General features: G+C 42.7%; 1 protein-coding gene across 5 annotated transcripts in view; it reads right to left on the reverse strand.

The window, feature by feature from the left end:
* CGNL1 (cingulin like 1) overlaps positions 1-19,935 on the reverse strand; it is a 175,479-nt gene that overhangs the window by 119,378 nt on the left and 36,166 nt on the right. The window contains exon 1 of one of the 5 annotated variants that reach the window (XM_040413893.1): positions 13,209-13,395. The exons of 3 other annotated variants lie outside the window; for them this stretch is intronic. The gene's annotated coding sequence lies outside the window, so the exon portion shown is untranslated. Of the gene's footprint in view, positions 1-7,967; positions 7,992-13,208; positions 13,396-19,935 lie in introns of those variants that run through there. One more of the 5 variants, XM_040413894.1, reaches the window with a different exon arrangement.

Raw genomic sequence — 19,935 nt, forward strand, 5'->3', positions numbered from 1 at the left:
TCCCATTATAGTCAAGTGCAGTAACATCCAGCTATGCCACATCCAGAGAGCTCGGAGAGTTATGGCAAAGTACAGCCTGACGGAGACCATAGCCTAACTTTGCAAATATATTTCATTACTGATCTTCAGACAGTCCAGGATGTAGCCCAGAGCTGTGTTCACAGTCCTGCAGCTTTCACCGATGGAGAAATTAATGCACAATGCATTCTTCGTTCACATCGTAGGGGTCAATCTAATATTGGAATATGTGCATGGCAGAATCTAAAGGCACGTGCTGTCATCATAGAAAACCATTTACCTAACCAGTTCACATACTGCAGGCTGTTCTGTAAATGATATATTGGATGGATTGTGTAGGTGTGTCCACATGCTTTCATCAAGAATATCGATTCATCTAAACATCTGAGAATTTTTTATTTGGGAGTCAAACTGTGGTTTACTCTTGGCAAGCAACTTGGCGTTGCAATAAGGGAGTATATCTTGGGCGGCGATTCCCTCAGAAAAGTTGATAACTCAGCAAATGTTTCCATTAGCCAAGTACCATTCATGTACCGACATCAATTTATCAGCTGCCTAACATTCTCTCTGTGGAGGGTTCAATTTTACAGCAAAGCGAGCCAGTTTAATAGACATCAATGCATTCATGTACCCTAAAATTAGATATAGTATGCCTTCAGTAAAGCTAGTACTATTCTATATGCAAAAATGTATGCTAAAATAGTAGAGCAGTATTGAACGGTGACATTTTGTGGGCCATACAACGTCAATGAAAATTATACCGCCTGTCCCGGTCATGAAATGAATACATTGGAAGAGTACAGTGAGGAAATGCACCTTAGCGCTTTTTTTTAAATAAAAAGCCGTGGTAATTAAAGCAGGTTCTAATTTTACATTTAGTGGTCAGTTACAAACAATACACATGAAGCCATAATCTGTGATTACTGGCACTTTAGGTAAACCTTCCACGCTCATGCACACAAACTGTCTGTTCCGGGTTTATTTTGAGTCCCGTATGAGGAACCATACAGCAAATAAAACGGAAATGACTCTGTGTGCATTGCATATCTGTATGTCCATTCCGCAAAAAAACAGAACATGTCCAATTATTATCTGCATTATGGACAAGGATAGGACTGTTCTATTATGGGCCTGCTGTCCCATTCCACAAAATGCGTAATGAACACGGCCGGTATCCGTGTTATGCGGATTCACAATTTGCGCACTGCAAAACATCAACAGTCATGTGCATGAGCCCTTTAGTTACCTTCACAGATCATCCTATAGTTGCGGCTGTTTTATCCATCAAGGTCAAGCGCACAGTAGTACAACAGTTTTAACATATCAAAGGATAAAAGTTTTAAGAAAAAACACTAAAGTAGTAGTCTGATATCTGAAGAAAATGCTGATGATATTTCACACAATTAACCTATACTCAAGAGTCAATTGTTCATATTTTACCAGTAACATCTGATTCTATCAGATGCAGAACTACACATTTGCAGAAGAGTCATTCACACCTAACCATTATATAAATTCTAGGTGTTTTAACTGCAAAAAGCCAAGTTAAAAAGTTTCAGAATTTTTTAAAGTTTTTTTTTTTAATTTTTATTAAAAATTCTTGTACATGCTCACCAGGGGAATTCACCAAGTGTTGTCCTACTAGCAGAACTGTGTTCTCTCATTGGCCTTTTCCCCAGCATGTTAAACCAACTCCCTCTTTATTTCAGAATTATACACAATGAGGTCACATACTTTGCATAACTTGACCCGTCATTCACTTATTATGCAGGAAAAGAGAAAAGTTAAATACTAACATGGAACAAAAAGTAAAGAAAAATAAATAAAAACAGTAAAGCAAGCCCCCTGCACATCTACTCCAGTCCCTTCCACAAGACTAAATTACTCACGTTCAAGCTCTGGACACAGGTGACCTTTTTCCCCTCCAGTCCATCTGGAGCTAATCCGCAAGCACAACCACTAGATCTCCACACTCCTATGGAGATCCAGCAGTGTCACCTGCCCCTAAGCTCCACTTGTGGGATTACCTGCAGGAGTGATGCAGCTATGGAATACATTGTGTAATTCTCAGGTATGAATAATGCAAGGATGACCTATATATCACGGGACTGAAACCCAAAAGTATAGATGTAAAAGCCTGAATGACTATAGCATGGAAAACAATGACAGATAAGTTGCCAAGAATTTAAGGAATCGGTCCCTCAGCGTGATTCAATATGCTTATTTAGAGGAAAAATATTTCACAATAATAGAATATAAATCAAGCCACAACAGCCCAAGATCACAAGTGATTATATAAGCAACTCAAGGCAAACCGGTATATTGTACACACATGCCAAGTTGGTGACTCGGTAAAAGGTACATAACAGTAATGGTCATTATATCTGACAGGTTTATAAAGGGCTGCGTGCTCTACATTTTATCATCCGCAATAAAAGTGAGAAATGACAATACTACAGTTCAGTGTTAGTGGGCGATGCAAGGCAGGCATAGAAATCTCGACAGGGGCACAAATCATCTCCAGCAGTCAGCCACATCAAGAAACACTGTTAGAACTGCAAATAAAGGGGTTAGCCAGCTGTATCTGAACAGCCCTTTTAAAAAGGTTTCCGCCATAGTTGAATAAAATAGGAGAACCCCTTTAAGAGATGTGTTTACTATTTCAGGGTACTTCATTCTAAATATATAATTTATACTAATATATATATTGTGACACAGTGAAGGGAACGGTCTGGGAGGAATTTTCCTACCAGTGTGTGCTGCTGGGCTGATTTGCAGCCAGGTGGGGGTCAAACACCAGACTGGATTTTAGGTGCCGGTCCGGGTTTTGACAACACCTTGCTGTCCTTAAGGGTCCATTCACACGTCCGTTTTGGTGTTCCGCATCCGTTCCGATTAAAAACGGAACGTTATGCGGATCCATTCATTTTCAATGGAATCCGCAAATAATCGGACAGCACTCATGGTGCTCTCCGATTCCGTGATTCCGTTCCGTTCCGTGGGTTCCGTTATTCGGATCCTGGAAAAAAAATATACCCTGTCCTACTATTTGTCCGATTTTGCGTTCCGTCATCCCATTCTAGTCAATGGATCCGTCAAAAATGCAGATGACATGCTAAAAGCATCCTCATGTCATCCAGATTTTCGGATCCGCATAAAAACAGGAACGTTTATCTGGAAAGGTAAAAATACTGACGTGTGAATGCGCCCTAAAAGACAGCTGGGCTCAGCGGCAAGCTGTCTCTGTTTTGGGATCTGAGGCTTGGTGCCGTGCTGTAGGGCTGAGAGCCGCATGCGGGAAAACTTTCCTTTGTGTGAACGAACACTAAGACTGAAAAATGTTGCTTTGTTTTTGCCTTGTGTGTGAATAAACACTGGAGTTTTGCTTTACAAACTGTTTTTTTGCCTCTGTGTCCGCTTACCCTGCCTACCAGAGCGAATCCCCACTAATATATATATATATTACTAGTAGAAGGACCCGGCTTTGCACTGGTATATTTCATTTAATGTTTGTGTGTCGTTAAAAGATAGACAGTATCCCCCCATAACAGTGACCTCCACAGTCCCCAACCCCTTAACACTGACCCCCCCCCACAGTGCCCCGCCACTTTAAAATGGGACCTTCACAGCAGCCCACCCCCTTGACAGTAACCTCCTCAGGGGCCCACCCCCTTAACAGTGACCTCTACAGTACCCCACCCCCTTAACAGTGACCTCACAGTACCCTGCTGCATTAACAGTGACCTCCACAGCAGTTGCCCCTTTAATAGTGGCCCCTGCCCCCATAACAGTGACCTCCTCAGGGGCCCACCCCCTTGACAGTGACCTCCTCAGGGGCCCACCCCCTTAACAGTGTCCTCTACAGTACCCCGCTCCCTTAACAGTGACCTCCACAGCAGTTGCCCCTTTAATAGTGGCCCCTGCCCCCTTAACAGTGACCTTCACAGCGCCCTGCCCCTTTAATGCTAGCGCTACATGATGACATGTGTCGCGCAGCATTTTATCTCAACAATTTTTATAATGATAGGCTATGGTGTCGCACTGCGACATGTGACAAGATGGATTTTTCTGCGACTGTTGCGTCGCAGTATGTTGCAAGTCGCAGTGCAACAGCATAGACTATCATTATAAAAATTGTCGCTCGACATTGGTGTGACATCAATGTCGCGCAACACTTTTTTTTTTTTTACTTTTTACATAATAACTTTTAGTCTTGAGTTTGGTACCACGGTTTTTACAGTAATAATTACTGTAATTCCCAAAGTTATTACACAAAGTCTTGCACGACTTCGCAAAGTAATAACTTCGGCTCATCGGAGCCAATACATTCTAATACTATATGGAATGGGATCTCCGTACAGTATTAGAACGAAGCTTCCATCCGAAGTCGATTCGCTCATCCCTACACATGACTGTAGGTGATTTTGCGGTCTGCAAATTTCTGATCCGCAAAACACAGATACTGGCCGTATGCATTCCGCATTTTGCTGAATAGAAGGTTCTGCCATCTATAAAAAAAAAAAGTCCTATCCTTTGTAATATGGACAAGAAATTTACATTTTCTATTTTTTATTTTTTTTGCAGGTACTGCGGAACAGACATACAAATACGGACAACACACAGAGTGCTGTCTGCATCTTTTGCGACCACATTGAAGTGAATCCGCTTAAACAACGTTCTTGTTCATGAGCCCTTAGTAGTACAGTGAGTAGTACCCTGGCACATTCATAGCGCAGCCATAGGATAACATCTCTTGGTTTGTTACATTTCTGCCCTGCTCTACCAAGCACTGCTACTGTAATGTGGAACCATCTAAAAGCAAAGCAATGGACTACAGCAGAAAGGGACTGCACAGTTCATCAATATGGGTTATTTTTCTTTGGGATGGGCATTTCTGTGTTAGAACATATAATGACATTCTAGAGCAGGGATCAGCAACCTCCGGCACTGCAGCTGTTCTCAAACTACAACGCCCAGAATCCTCCTTTCACTTCTATGACAGTTACAAGAACAACCAAGTGTGCATGCTGGGAGTTGTAGTTGCACAGCAGCTGGAGTGCCGAAGGTTGCTGATCCCTGTTCTAGAGAAATGGTTACTTCCAGATTTCAGTCAACAGCCGGGGGATTTGCTAAAACGGTCACACATTAGTGCATTGTCAGCTAAACCCACCAACAGTCTAATGTGGGGAGTTCCTGGCTTTCCACTGACAGAAAAAGTCAGAAGAGAGAAGAATTAGGCAAAGTGAATAATTTCCCCCAATCCTTTTGTTTCCCCTCTCCCCATTGAATACACAGACACGTTCAGCAAACCAAAGATGTACATGTATGGGGAAGCCGGGAGATAGCTGTTGGCCAAACTATCATTTAAAGGGCTTCTGTCAGCCCACTAAACCGGTTTTTGTTTTTTTTGTTTACTAATAATCCCTACACTGCGATCTCTGCATACATAAGTAAAATAATAATTTTCGTTCAGTAGAATTTGATAAAACACTATTTTTATAATATGTAAATTACCTTGCTACCAGCAAGTAGGGCGGCTACTTGCTGGTAGCAGCCGCATCCTCCGATCCTAATGACGCCCCCTCCGCATTGTGATTGACAGGGCCAGGGAACGGAATCGTTCTCTGCTGGCCCTGCCTGTTTTCATTCAATATCTGGCTCCTGCGCCGCGGCCGTACCTATCTTCAATCTGCGCAGGCGCACTGAGAGGCGGCCACTCACTCGGCCGCTCGCTCTTCAATGCGCCTGCGCCGGGTGTAGATGTGACGTCATCGGCGCAGGTGCATTGAGGATGGAGCAGCCGAGCGAGTGGCCGCCTCTAAGTGCGCCTGCGCAGATTGAAGATAGGTACGGCCGCGGCGCAGGCGCCAGATATTGAATGAAAACAGGCAGGGCCAGCAGAGAACGATTCCGTTCCCTGGCCCTGTCAATCACAATGCGGAGGGGGCGTCATTAGGATCGGAGGATGCGGCTGCTACCAGCAAGTAGCCGCCCTACTTGCTGGTAGCAAGGTAATTTACATATTATAAAAATAGGGTTTTATCAAATTCTACTGAACGAAAATTATTATTTTACTTATGTATGCTGAGATCGCAGTGTAGGGATTATTATTAAACAAACAAAAAAAAAAAAACGGTTTAGTGGGCTGACAGAAACCCTTTAACCGACAGCTATTCTGAATATTTGAATAAAGCACTAGTGAGGGATTTGTATTCTTTAGAGATCAGATGCTGGAGCTCGCCATACACAATAAATTGTTGGTCGAACCCACAGTTTTCAGAAGGTTCAGCCAATGTGTATGTGGGCCTTATGGGGGAGATTTATTAAGGCTTTGTACAAAAAAAAAAAAAAAGCTACAAAATGCTTCAGAGTTTGCAACTTTTTGCACTTAGACACTCTAAAATGAGGATGATATGGGGTGGAGCTTTGCACGTGCCTCTTAATAAATTAGGCTTATACAGCACGCAGGAGACCATAACAGTCTTGTTAAATCTCCCCTTAAGCTTACACCACCTATTTCTTAACTTAGTTTTAGTCCAAAAATTCACCAAAACGATGGTGCACTTTTTGGGGTATGGTGGCCCTATTAAGCCATGCTTCATTCCCACAAAGCTTTCTTACCACTTTCACACACCTTTCTGGTAATTTCCATCCAGCAAGGGGTAAAAAGGTTAGAAAAGGGTCTAACCCACTAAGCAAGGCATGTATATCAGTTTTTGATAAAAAAAAATAAAAAGTATTCTCTGCACAGGGTGTCTCCGGCCACCTAGCTGTGCGGAGGGTGGCAATGAAGCACCATTTACCTCAACTGGGTAATGCTGCAGTTCCCTGCAGAGCCGAGTGGCCGGAGTGTCGCTGTCTCCGTATCGGTGGGGGTCAAAAAAGGACAGACCCCTAGAATCCTCACCGTCACTTCATTAGTAAACCTTTAAGGTGCATCCACACGGGATGACTCTACTGCCGAATTTCCATCACACAAACACAGCAGCACAAATACTGCTGCAGGAATTAACCTTTGCATTGCACGTTTCTGGTAATGGAAATGCTGATTTTCCGCAGAGAGAGACCACAGCATTTATGCCACGTGCGGCTATACGCTTAAGCAACGAACTATATTAAAAAGCAGTGCTGGAAAAAAAAAAGCAAGTAATTTCAATGCAATGTGAACCAATCACATTATTGATGTGTATAGATACAACGATCCCCACATATACAGATCTTCATGGTGCTGTGGTTTTATATCAGTAAAGTACAATGGTAAACATATTAATGACTCCCTGCAGGGCACTGAATCGCCCAGACCACAAACCACAAGCTGTTTCTCAAACCACATAGTCAAAACTAGAAAAACTACTGGGTGTGATAATGCAGAATGAGGGTTATGTGATGGATGTTCATCATGTTAAAGGGGTTTTCTGAAGGTCAATTTCTACATGCAAAAAAAATAAAAATAAAATAATGCACTTTGCTGAGACTGTACTAGGGCTCAAGTACACAAACTTTTTTTTCCCCATTTCCGTGCCTTTTTCTTTTGCGGCCTGTATGTGGATCCATTCACTTCAATAAGTCTGCATAAAAATGGAATATACTCTGTGTGCACTCCATTTCCGTATGTCTACATGGGCCATCTGCAAAATAATAGAACATGTCCGAATATACAAACAAGGATTGGACTGTTCTATTAGGGGCCGGCCGTTCCGATCTGCAAAATGTGGCATGCACACAGCGAGTATCCGCGTTTTGCGAATCCACAATTGTGGATCGCTGGACTGCAAAACTGCCAATGGTCATGGTGTTTTTATTCATTAGGTGGCGTGTTTTGTCTTTAAAAATGCAGCATGCTGTAGCTCTGAGGTTTTTCAGATTATAAAAGCCAGGAAAAAAAATGAAGTTTACACAGTAGTCTGACCCGAGGAGCAGACTACCAGAATTACCAAATCCCCATTTACTATAATGGGATTCATCGGGTTCCTAACATGAATGCCGGCTTTCTGCTGGGAGATACTGCTACATGCTTTAATAAATGTACCTGCAACTCTTCAAAAACAGCTCTAAGTTCAATATGCCCCATTATATATTTATTCACATTTCTGAGCTTTTCTTAGGCTTCATTGACTGTCCATAGTAGAAACTGCAGCTCTATTCCTTAACTATGCTGACCTTCCCACAGGCTATCTTCCCCGCCTCTATGGGCTCATACACACGACTGTCGTTTTTTGCGGTCTGCAAATTGCGGATATGCAAAAGACGGATACCAGCCGTGTGCATTTCACATTTTGCACAACGGAACGGCTGTCCCCAATAGAACAGTGCTATCCTTGTCCGTAATGCGGACAATAATAGGACATGTTCTATATTTTTGCAGAACGGCCATGCGGTCCCATTGAAGTGAATGGGGTTCCACATAAGGGCTGTAAAAAAAAAAAAAAAAATATTTAAAAAACGGACACAAGTAAAAATATGCTTGTATGTTCGTGTGCATGATCCCTAAGTCTAGAGCTGTGATGGCTAACCTCTGGCACTCCAGCTGTGGTAAACCTACAACTCCCAAGATGCACACTTGCTCGGCTGTTCTCACAACTCTATAGAAATGAATGGGGCATGCTGGGAGTCGTAGTTTCACCACAGCTGGAGTGCCGGAGGTTAGCCATCACTGCTCTAGAGGATTCTGTATAAAACCTAATAACAAGGGTGGATTTAAGGTAGAGCAAAAGAGGCAAATGCCCAGATGCCTTCACTACCCAGTTCCTTCCAAACAATCAAAAAAGAATAGACAGGCACTTCCAACAAGTTAGTATGCCTAGGGATGCACAGTGTATTGAAATATTAATTCTTTTTTGATACTTTAATACCTGGTTCGGTATTAGTATTTCAATACTAAGCAGCGCAGCTTAGTATCTATTAGTTTCTATCTATCAATGTGGCACGGATAGTGCAGCACATGCCATGTTCTCATCAGTGGCCACACAGTGGTGAAGTGTGCAGCAGAGCAGACTGAGTGCATGCAATCAGGACAGGTATTAAGAAGTCAGGGCAGAGTTACTGAAACAGACGCAAAATATATATTATATATATATATATATATATATATATATATATTTCAACCAGCAACACGGGGTTTAATGTGACTCATTAAACCCAATGTTGCCAGCTTGCCATTATGTGAGATAAATGATGGGGGTCACTTATTATTAAAGAAGTACTCCCACAAATTTTTTTATTCTCCAACCTGTTAGAAAGGTGCATGATGTAAACTGTAGTGAATGTAATCTTCTTACCAGTGACTGTATTTGTGAGTTATAACCTCCCTTCTGAACCTCAGCTGTGTCATGTGACTGACACTCAGCCTCTCCACCTGACACAGGACAGGAAGTCAGTTACTTCTCTATTCAGTTCTACGAGAGTGACATTGAGGATCCCTTAGGAATACATAGAGAAACTGGCTTCCTATCTACACATAAGTTACTGTGCTTTTTGCAAAGTCAGAGTTGGTCAAAAGACACGGCTGCGGATCAGAAGGGAGGTTATAACTCTCAAATTAAGACGCTGGTAAAAATATTACAGTTTACATCACCTTTCTAACAGGTCAGAGAATAAAAAAAGTTTGTGGGAGTGCTTCTATGAGGCACACTGTTTTATCAATTTGTATACCCCTTTATGCCTCACATTAAGGTCTCTTGCCGACGACCGTATGACCATATAAGTACGGGACATTATGTACTATCTGGCATATGGGGCGGAAATTTGACAATCTGATTCAGATTTTTTTTTATATATAAAAATTTTACATTTAAACAATGGACATACCACAAAAAAAAAAAAGTATCAAATTGGTATTGAGCATAGCAATACTTTTCTTGGTATCGAAATCTAACTCAAAATTATGGGGTTGTGACAACTCTTGGTATGAGTACAGCTAATATACCCCAAACAGTACACAATATGCAAAACTGCTGGAAAAAAAAAAAAGCAGGGCAATAGACAAGAGTGCACAAACAATAAATAATCATCAAAAATAATACTTTATGGAAATCATGATTAAAACTTGAAAACTGAACAATCATGACAAGACTGATATAAAGCCAACTGCACTATAGTGAAAAGAAAGTTCTCATTGCTGATCAATGAAAAAAAAGTCATGTCTCCAGGAGTGATGTAACCGGCTCCAACTATCTGCACTATTTTATCCACCCTTGATAATAAGCAGTTCTGCATGGCAAGTAACATATGTTCTATTTCCTCTTATCTAATAATTAGATTCTTTCCTTTAGACAGTACAAATGTCTACTCCTCTAAAAATACCATGTCGTATCCTGCTCTGCCAACCTGCGTTCTTCAAGCAGCCTTTGCATTTAGCACTCATGTGTTTGGTCTTCTACAGCCTTGCCAAGCACCCCAGTGACACAATAATTCAGTTCTATGACAGTGAAAGTCTCCAGTGTTACTACACGCTCGAGTCACTTTATTATGACCACTTCTTACTTGACATTGGCAGCGTGTAGCTTATGAAAGAAGTCACATGTGGTGAGTGGGCTTGGTGGGTTTATAAGGTGAGTGATAGGCTGCCTGCACACATATCCCTCATTCTCATTGCGGTCATGGGTAAAAGAAGCGAGTTGCAAATAGGAGTGAATAGGTGGCCAACGGTGGTAGTATTTCTGAAACTGTGCAGTTTATCGTGAGTGGACAAGTGGTAGCACTGTGCATAAGCAACATGGAAACTGTGGAGCACCACATGCCATTGATGTGAGAGGTAAACATTGGCTATGAAGGTGCGCAAGGACACTACAGTGTCGGATGGACATTGGCGTGTCAGATGAGAAACATCAGAGAACAAACCACCTCTGCTGGAAGAACATAAGCTGGTGGTGGAAATGTTATGGTCTGGGAATTGTTCCTGTGGCATTCTCTGGGCCCCTCATCTACAGTTGCAAGAAAAAGTATTTGAACCCTTTGGAATGATATGGATTTCTGCACAAATTGGTCATAAAATGTGATCTGATCATCATCTAAGTCGCAACAATAGACAATCACAGTCTGCTTAAACTAATAACACACAAAGAATTAAATGTTACCATGTTTTTATTGAACACATCATGTAAACATTCACAGTGCAGGTGGAAATAGTATGTGAACCCTTGGATTTAATAACTGGTTGAACCTCCTTTGGCAGCAATAACTTCAACCAAACGTTTCCTGTAGTTGCAGATCAGACGTGCACAGCGGTCAGGAGTAATTCTCGACCATTCCTCTTTACAGAACTGTTTCAGTTCAGCATTATTCTTGGGATGTCTGGTGTGAATCGCTTTCTTGAGGTCATGCCAGAGCATCTCAATCGGGTTGAGGTCAGGACTCTGATTGGGCCACTCCAGAAGGCGTATTTCTTCTGTTTAAGCAATTCTGTTGTTGATTTACTTCTATGCTTTGTGTAGTTGTCCTGTTGCAGCAACACCCATCTTCTGTTGAGCTTCAGCTGGTGGACAGATGGCCTCAAGTTCTCCTGCAAAATGTCTTGATAAACTTGGGAATTCATTTTTCCTTCGATGATAGCAATCCGTCCAGGCCCTGACGCAGCAAAGCAGCCCCAAACCATGATGCCCCCACCACCATACTCCACAGTTTTGATGTTGATGTGCTGTGCCTCTTTTTCTCGACACATAGTGTTGTGTGTTTCTTCCAAACAACTAAACTTTGGTTTCATCTGTCCACAGAATATTTTGCCAGTACTGCTGTGGAACAGCCAGGTGCTCTTGTGCAAACTGTAAACGTGCAGCAATGTTTTTTTGGACAGCAGTGGCTTCCTCCATGGTAGCCTCCCATGAAATCCATTCTTGTTTGGTGTTTTACGTATTGTAGATTCGCTAACAGGGATGTTAGCATATGCCAGAGACTTTTGTAAGTCTTTAGCTGACACTAGGATTTTTCTTCACCTCATTGAGCAGTCTGCGCTGTGCTCTTGCAGTCATCTTTACAAGACGGCCACTCCTAGGGAGAGTAGCAGCAGTACTGAACTTTCTCCATTTATAGACAATTTGTCTTACCGTGGACTGATGAACAGCAAGGCTTTTGGAGATACTTTTATAACCCTTTCCAGCTTTATGGAAGTCAACAATTCTTAATTGTAGGTCTTCTGAGAGCTCTTTTGTGCGAGGCATCATTCACATCAGGCAATGCTTCTTGTGAAAAGCAAACCCAGAACTGGTGTGTGTTTTTTATAGGGCAGGGCAGCTGTAACCAACACCTCCAATCTCATCTCATTGATTGGACTCCAGTTGGCTGACACCTCACTCCAATTAGCTCTTGGAGATGTCATTAGTCTAGGGGTTCACATACTTTTTCCACCTACACTGTGAATATTTACATGGTGTGTTCAATAAAAACATGGTAACATTTAATTATTTGTGTTTTATTAGTTTAAGCAGACTGTGATTGTCTATTGTTGTGACTTAGATGAAGATCAGATCACATTTTATGACCAATTTGTGCAGAAATATATATCATTCCAAAGGGTTCACATACTTTTTCTTGCAACTGTATGTGGAAGGCCCTCTCAACTGATGGGTTTGAATCCATTCTTGCAGATCACGTGCACCCATACATGTTGACTGTCTTCCCTGGGGTGGATGAGATCTTCCAGCAACACAATGCAACATTTCATATGGCTAGAAATGTCCAACACTTGGAAGAGCATGACCAAGACTTCCAAGTACTACCTTGACCCCCTAATTCCCCAGACTTGAACCCAATTGAGCATCTGTCTGTGGGACCACCTTGATCATCATGTTGGCTCTATGGATCTGCCCCCACAGACCCTCCAGCAGCTGTGGGATGCACTGCAGTCAGCATAGCTCCAGAGACCTTTGACAACCTACCAGGACCTTACTGGGTCACTCCCAGCCCGTCTAGCTGATGTCCGTGCTGCACACAGCGGTTACTCTGGATATTAGCTGCCGGTGGTGATAATGTAACTCGACGTCCACATCAACGTTATAAATTCAGTCTTACGAATTGCGTTATTTTCCATTATAAGTATGTTATAACAAAAAGCAATAATGGAATTCATAACGTTGATGTGAACCCACCGTAAGTGGACCAGGAAGCTTACTATATTACTATTTTTATCAGTGTATACAGCATTCCTTTCTAGTTGCAGAGCAGGTTCAGTTTGCAGGACTAGAGACAGAATGTACCTGATTAAACTGCTTTCCTAATAGCTGAGTAGCATGTTTCACCATTGTGCTCTGGTGTCTGGAAACAAGGACTCAAGGCTGATGTCATATACCTTCCTGCCCAGCTGAGGAGGATGTGGAAGGCTGGGATAGGAGAAATCGGCTTCCTGTTTCTGATTGGCAACAGTCGTGAAATTTGTTCTAGTGTTAATCCTGCTAAACGAAACCACAGAAGACAATTAATCTCTTCAGTGCAAGGAGGAATTACTGATTTCAGAGCCAAAAGGGAATGTAAATAGTGAGTTCCTCTACAGTCAGACGCTTTTGTCAGGGTTCACAAAATGCAGCACATACTTCACAAGTGACTACAGAGTCAAAGTCGTTCAAAGAACAATGTTCAATGGCCATACAAGAACGTCAGTAGTCTACGGCTGTACCGAACCACAGGCTTTGTACTTAAAATGTTCCTGTACTTTTAGCAAACTTTTCATATATCATAGCAACATTTCAAAGGTTTTGAACGGTCTTACTTGGTCTTTGATTGATCTTACTCCAGTGCACTCTCAAGACTGGCGTAAAATGCTCAGTGTGAGTGCTTTTTCCCCCCTCATTTTAGCAGTGGGGTCTCAGCACTTGTACCCCCACCAATCAAAACCTTTGAGGTCACTATGATGTACCAAAAGTTTGGGCTGAAAAGAATTTTTCCATTTGACCTTTATTGAAAAATTTCAACAGCCTGCCCTTCACTGCTTTCAGCTTTTGCAGTCTCTGAAGGCTGTTCTTTCTGCTTTTTAGTGATCCTTCAGAGACCTGCTCTGACTGCTCCATTTGTAGCCCCTATTTTTAGTTCCCTAGCAGCTCATTTAAAGGTACTGCCCCATTACAAACACTTGTCGCTTATCCACATGGCATAAGTGCCTGGTTGGTGGAAAACCAACTTCTAGGGCCTCTACGTCTGTCCCAAGAATGGGGGCCCCCCGTGTTCCATGGAGTGGCAGTCCTGTGCTTGTACTACGCTATCTCCGGTAGTCCCATAAACTTGAATGGAGTGGCAGAACACATGCATGACCACCACTCCATTCAAATGGTGGAACATGGGGCCCCTGTTCTCATGATGGGCAGAGTCTCCAGCAGTTGGACGCCAGCAGATCAGACACTTATCCCCTATTCTATGAGTAGAGTGTTTGAACTTACCGTAAATGTTATCAGTCTGATTATAAATTTTGTTGAATGAGTGTTTGAGCAGTCAGGAAAGTACAGATAAGGGAGAGTTCACATCACCATTATTTTTCTGTTCTTCTGATCAGTCAGCAGAACAGAAAAAGAAAAAAAAGAAAAAGGATCCTGTAAAAAAACTGATCCTGTTCTTCAGTTATGCACATTTGGCATCTGTTTCAGCCATTTCCACCTGAGATGTGTTTTTTAGATGGAAAAAAAAAAGTCCTGCATGCAGTAGTTTTTTCCATCAAAAAAATGGACCTCACATGAAAATGGCTCAAAAGGATGCCAAATGTGCATAACTGAGGGACAGGATCCTTTTTTTTTTTTACAGAATCAGTTTTTTGTTTTCTTATTTTTCTGTTCTGACGGATCAGAAGAAAAGATAAATAACAGTGATGTGAACTCTCCCTAAGGCCCCTTTCACATGGGCGAGTTTTCCGCACGGATGCGATGCGTGAGTTGAACGCATTGCATCCGCACTGAATACCGACCCATTCATTTCTATGGGGCTGTTCACATGAGCGGTGATTTTCACGCAGCACTTGTGCGTTGCGTGAAAATCGCAGCATGCTCTATATTCTGCGTTTTTCACGCAACGCAGGCCCCATAGAAGTGAATGGAGTTGCGTGAAAATCGCAAGCATCCGCAAGCAAGTGCAGGCGCGGTGCGATTTTCACGCATGGTTGCTAGGTGACAGTCTATTCACTGTATTATTTTCCCTTATAACATGGTTATAAGGGAAAATAATAGCACTCTGAATACAGAATGCTTAGTAGGTGATCAATTGAGGGTTAAAAAAATAAAATAAAAATTAACTCACCTTCTCCTCTTGTTCGCGTAGTTTCCGGTCTCTTCTTTACTTCTTTAATGATGAACTACCGGCTAGGACCTGTGGTGACGTCAGATCACATGCTCCAATCACATGGTCCATCACCACGGTGATCTGACGTCACCAAAGGTCCTTTAGCCCACAGCTCATCATTAAAGAAGTAAAGAAGAGACCGGGAACTACGCGAACAAGAGGAGAAGGTGAGTTAATTTTTTTATTTTTTTTTAACCCTCAATTGATCACCTACTAAGCATTCTGTATTCAGAATGCTATTATTTTCCCTTATAATCATGTTATAAGGGAAAATAATAACATCTACACAACACCTAACCCAAGCCGGGTTTGGGTACCAAACATGCGTGATTTTTCTCAAGCGAGTGCAAAACGCATTACAATGTTTTGCACTCGCGCGGAAAAATTGCGGGTATTCCCGCAACGCACCCGCACATTTTCCCGCAACGCCCGTGTGAAAGGGGCCTAAGAGTACTTTCATACTTGTGTTAAACTTTTCCGGTATTGAGTTCCGTCCTAGGGGCTCAATACCGGAAAAAAACTGATCAGTTTTATCCTAATGCATTCTGAATGGAGAGCAATCCGTTCAGTATGCATCAGGATGTCTTCAGTTCAGTCACTGTACGGTTTTTGGACTGAGAAAATACCGCAGCATGCTGCAGTATTTTCTCCGTCCAAAGTTCCGGAACACTTGCCAGAATGCCGGATCCGGCATCATTTTCCATTGAAATGCATTAATGCCGGATCCGGGCACTTTAATGCGCAGACCTTTAAAAATGTGAAAAAGATAAATACCAGATCCGTTTTTCCAGATGACAACTGGAGAGACGAATCCGGTATTGCGATGCATTTGTGAGATGGATCCGTCTACAAATGGAACTGCCTGACGGAATCCAACAACGCAAGTGTGAAAGTACCCTAAGGCTACATGCACACGAACGTTGTTTGTTTCCGTGTCCATTCCGTTTTTTTGCGGATAGGATGCGGATCCTTTCATTTTAATGGGTCCGCAAAAAATGCAGACAGCACACCGTGTGCTGTCCGCATCAGTATGTCCGTTCCGTAGCCCCGCCCCCAAAAATTGAATATGTCCTATTCTTGTCCATTTCAGGCATTGTTACAATGGATCCGCAAAAAAAAAAAAAAGGATGGCATACGGACCGCAAAACACATACGTTGGCGTGCATGTAGCCTAAGGGCTACAAACTGCACCACCAGAAAGATCAGTCTGCAAAGAGAGTGACACCTGAAAACTGTAGAAGACAAACATCTGAAAATCTTTACTAAAACAAACTGAAGAAATGAAAGCCCAAGATAACTACACTCACCTAAAGAATTATTAGGAACACCATACTAATACGGTGTTGGACCCCCTTTTGCCATCAGAACTGCCTTAATTATACGTGAAATTGATTCAACAAGGTGCTGATAGCATTCTTTAGAAATGTTGGCCCATATTGATAGGATAGCATCTTGCAGTTGATGGAGATTTGAGGGATGCACATCCAGGGCACGAAGCTCCCGTTCCACCACATCCCAAAGATGCTCTATTGGGTTGAGATCTGGTGACTGTGGGGGCCATTTTAGTACAGTGAACTCATTGTCATGTTCAAGAAACCAATTTGAAATGATTTGAGCTTTGTGACATGGTGCATTATCCTGCTGGAAGTAGCCATCAGAGGATGGATACATGTTCTCATTCTGTTTACGCCAAATTCGGACTCTACCATTTAAATGTCTTAACAGAAATCGAGACTCATCAGACCAGGCAACATTTTTCCAGTCTTCAACAGTTCAATTTTGGTGAGCTCGTGCAAATTGTAGCCTCTTTTTCCTATCTGTAGTGGAGATGAGTGTACCCGGTGGGGTCTTCTGCTGTTGTAGCCCATCCGCCTCAAGGTTGTGCGTGTTGTGGCTTCACAAATGCTTTGCTGCATACCTCGGTTGTAACGAGTGGTTATTTCAGTCAACGTTGCTCTTCTATCAGTCGGCCCATTCTCCTCTGACCTCTAGCATCCACAAGGCATTTTTGCCCACAGAACTGCCGCATACTGGATGTTTTTTCCCTTTTCACACCATTCTTTGTAAACCCTAGAAATGGTTGTGCGTGAAAATCCCAGTAACTGAGCAGATTGTGAAATACTCAGACCGGCCCGTCTGGCACCAACAACCATGCCACGCTCAAAATTGCTTAAGTCACCTTTCTTTCCCATTCTGACATTCAGTTTGGAGTTCAGGAGATTGTCTTGACCAGGACAACACCCCTAAATGCATTGAAGCAACTGCCATGTGATTGGTTGACTAGATAATTGCATTAATGAGAAATAGAACAGGTGTTCCTAATAATTCTTTAGGCGAGTGTAGAATGCAATAATCAAAAATAATATTCAAAAACCCAACCTCATGGACACAGTAGATCAGTGTGCATGAAGTTTACATGGAGCTCTCTTATAGCGCCATATAATAGAGATATTCTAATCTAGAAGTAGTTGCATATGTGGGAACTAAAAAAGTCCTGCGAGGATCGTCAAACACAGACATTATATCAGACCTAACAGTGGTGATCACACTTACCTGGGCCACACTGCTGCAAATATCAACATCCTGTTGACGAGGGGGGGCATGTGACCATTTGTCGTGATGCAAGGGGAGCAGGTCACCTCTATTGCCTATAATTGGCTGCAGCAGTCACATTTCCCCCCCCAATCAACAGGATGTTAATATCAGCACACCAGGGAGATGAAGAGGCGGCGCCAGGGAGTGACCGAACCCAGCGGCAGGGACTAGGTAAGCATGATCACCACTGTGGGTCGGCTACTCTGTGAGGTCTGATATATTGTTTAAAGATGTTTAAAGAACAAGCAGACAAAAAGGAAAACATTAGGTGTGGATTTAGCTGCTGATGTGGAATCGCAGCATATCTGGTGTGGATTGCCCACCATGGAAAATCCACAGCAACCCCACCAGGTGGCCACTAGATAATAGGAGTGTGGATAGGAGAAGGTTCTTAGACGCCAAGATCATTTATGAATACTAAACCCAGAAGTCATGCCAGCCTCTCTAGTCAGAACAGATGCCAGTTGTTACCTTATACTGGTAACCCATGCAGCTAACTCTGCATTAGCATGTCCTGAAGCTACACAATGACCTTACACGTCTTGCTGAGAAGCTGTAAACACACATTTCATAGTCAGGGAAAGAAAAGAAACTCTTTCACTAAAGGTTCAAGGGTCCTGACCTCGCTTTTCTTCAGGATGAATGAATGTCTCAGTGTGTAAATTCATTGACTGGGAACAATGACACTGACTTTGAACTGGGAAGCCTGACCTAGTCTTAAGTGGTCCTAAGCGAGTGTTCACAACTGATCCTACTGAGAAATTATTTGTAAAAACATTTGGATCGGTAAGGTGCAAGCAATCCTGAAAGACACAAGCATTGGGATCCAGGCTGCAATACTGTGCATCTAGTAGTATCAGCTGTTTTACTCTTTACGTCAGCACGCTGAGGGCGATGATATAGTGCACACGCAGCGCCGTGTCTCACATCATTTGCTAAAGGCTTTGTTATATGTAGCGCAGATGTATAAACCATGCTGCCCGCCCTTGCCTTTGTTAGTATCAGACTATGGTCTGAGTCAGTGGCTCCATTGTAAGCCATTCATTTACATTATATCTACTTGTATATTCCTAATATTTTGTTGTTGCATTTGGGTATTGTCCCCGTCGATGCCTATAGGTTCTCTGAAGAACGTAACTGGTGGAAACTTGTTGGGTTTGCATAGGGTTACCAGGGGTTGGTTTCGACTCAGGGTTCCTCCCACATTCAGGGTTCATCTAGGGACAGTAATCCCGTCTTTCCCACCCTCTCTCCATCCTCGGAACCCCTTATCTCTTCAGGTACACCCGCATACGACTTTAAAGGGAATTTGTCACCTAGTTTGAGCATATTAAGCTGTTACCATTGCAATGTTCAATAAACTACCTTCTTTCCAGCAAGGGTCTTCTTTCTTTTTTTAATGTTGTCATTAAGATAAAAAAGCGATTTTTCGGTTATGCTAATGAACCTTCAAGGTGCCCAGAGGGGCGTTATTCCTCTCCTCTAGAGCCCAGTAACGCCCCTCTGCAGTGCCCAGCCCGCCTTAATTTCAAGCCCAGCACGCCTCCTCAGAAATAAATTTCCTCCCACAGCCGAGCTGAACGGCGCCGCCCCCTCCGCTACGTCATATAATTTATTCAACATACGAACCTTGCTTCATTTTTTCTTGCGCATGAAATCTCGCGCAGCCACAGTATCGCCGACTGCCTGCGCCTGTCCGATCCTACGGCTCCTGAGGGCAACAGCCTCAATAGTGTCACTGAGCATGCGCCGAGCCCAGTGACGTAATCAGATCGCTGTTGCCTCAGGAGCCGTAGGATCGGACAGGCGCAGGCAAAGTGAAGTTTTTCTTGATACTCCCCTCACACTGTGAATATTAGAGGGTTCTGTTTTTGTTCAACAAAAATAGAAGCAATGATTTTACAAAGCGTAATAGCGTATTTGTCAGGCGCAATACATGCAATACTTTTTTTTTTTCTATCTAAAATACAGGTAAAACTCGAAAAATTTGAATATCGTGCAAAATTTATTTACCGTATTTTTCGCCCCATAAGACGCACTCCCCCCTCAAAGTGCGTCTTATGGGGCGAA

The sequence above is a fragment of the Bufo bufo genome, chromosome 1, assembly GCF_905171765.1.
Source record: "Bufo bufo chromosome 1, aBufBuf1.1, whole genome shotgun sequence".
NCBI lineage: Eukaryota > Metazoa > Chordata > Amphibia > Anura > Bufonidae > Bufo > Bufo bufo.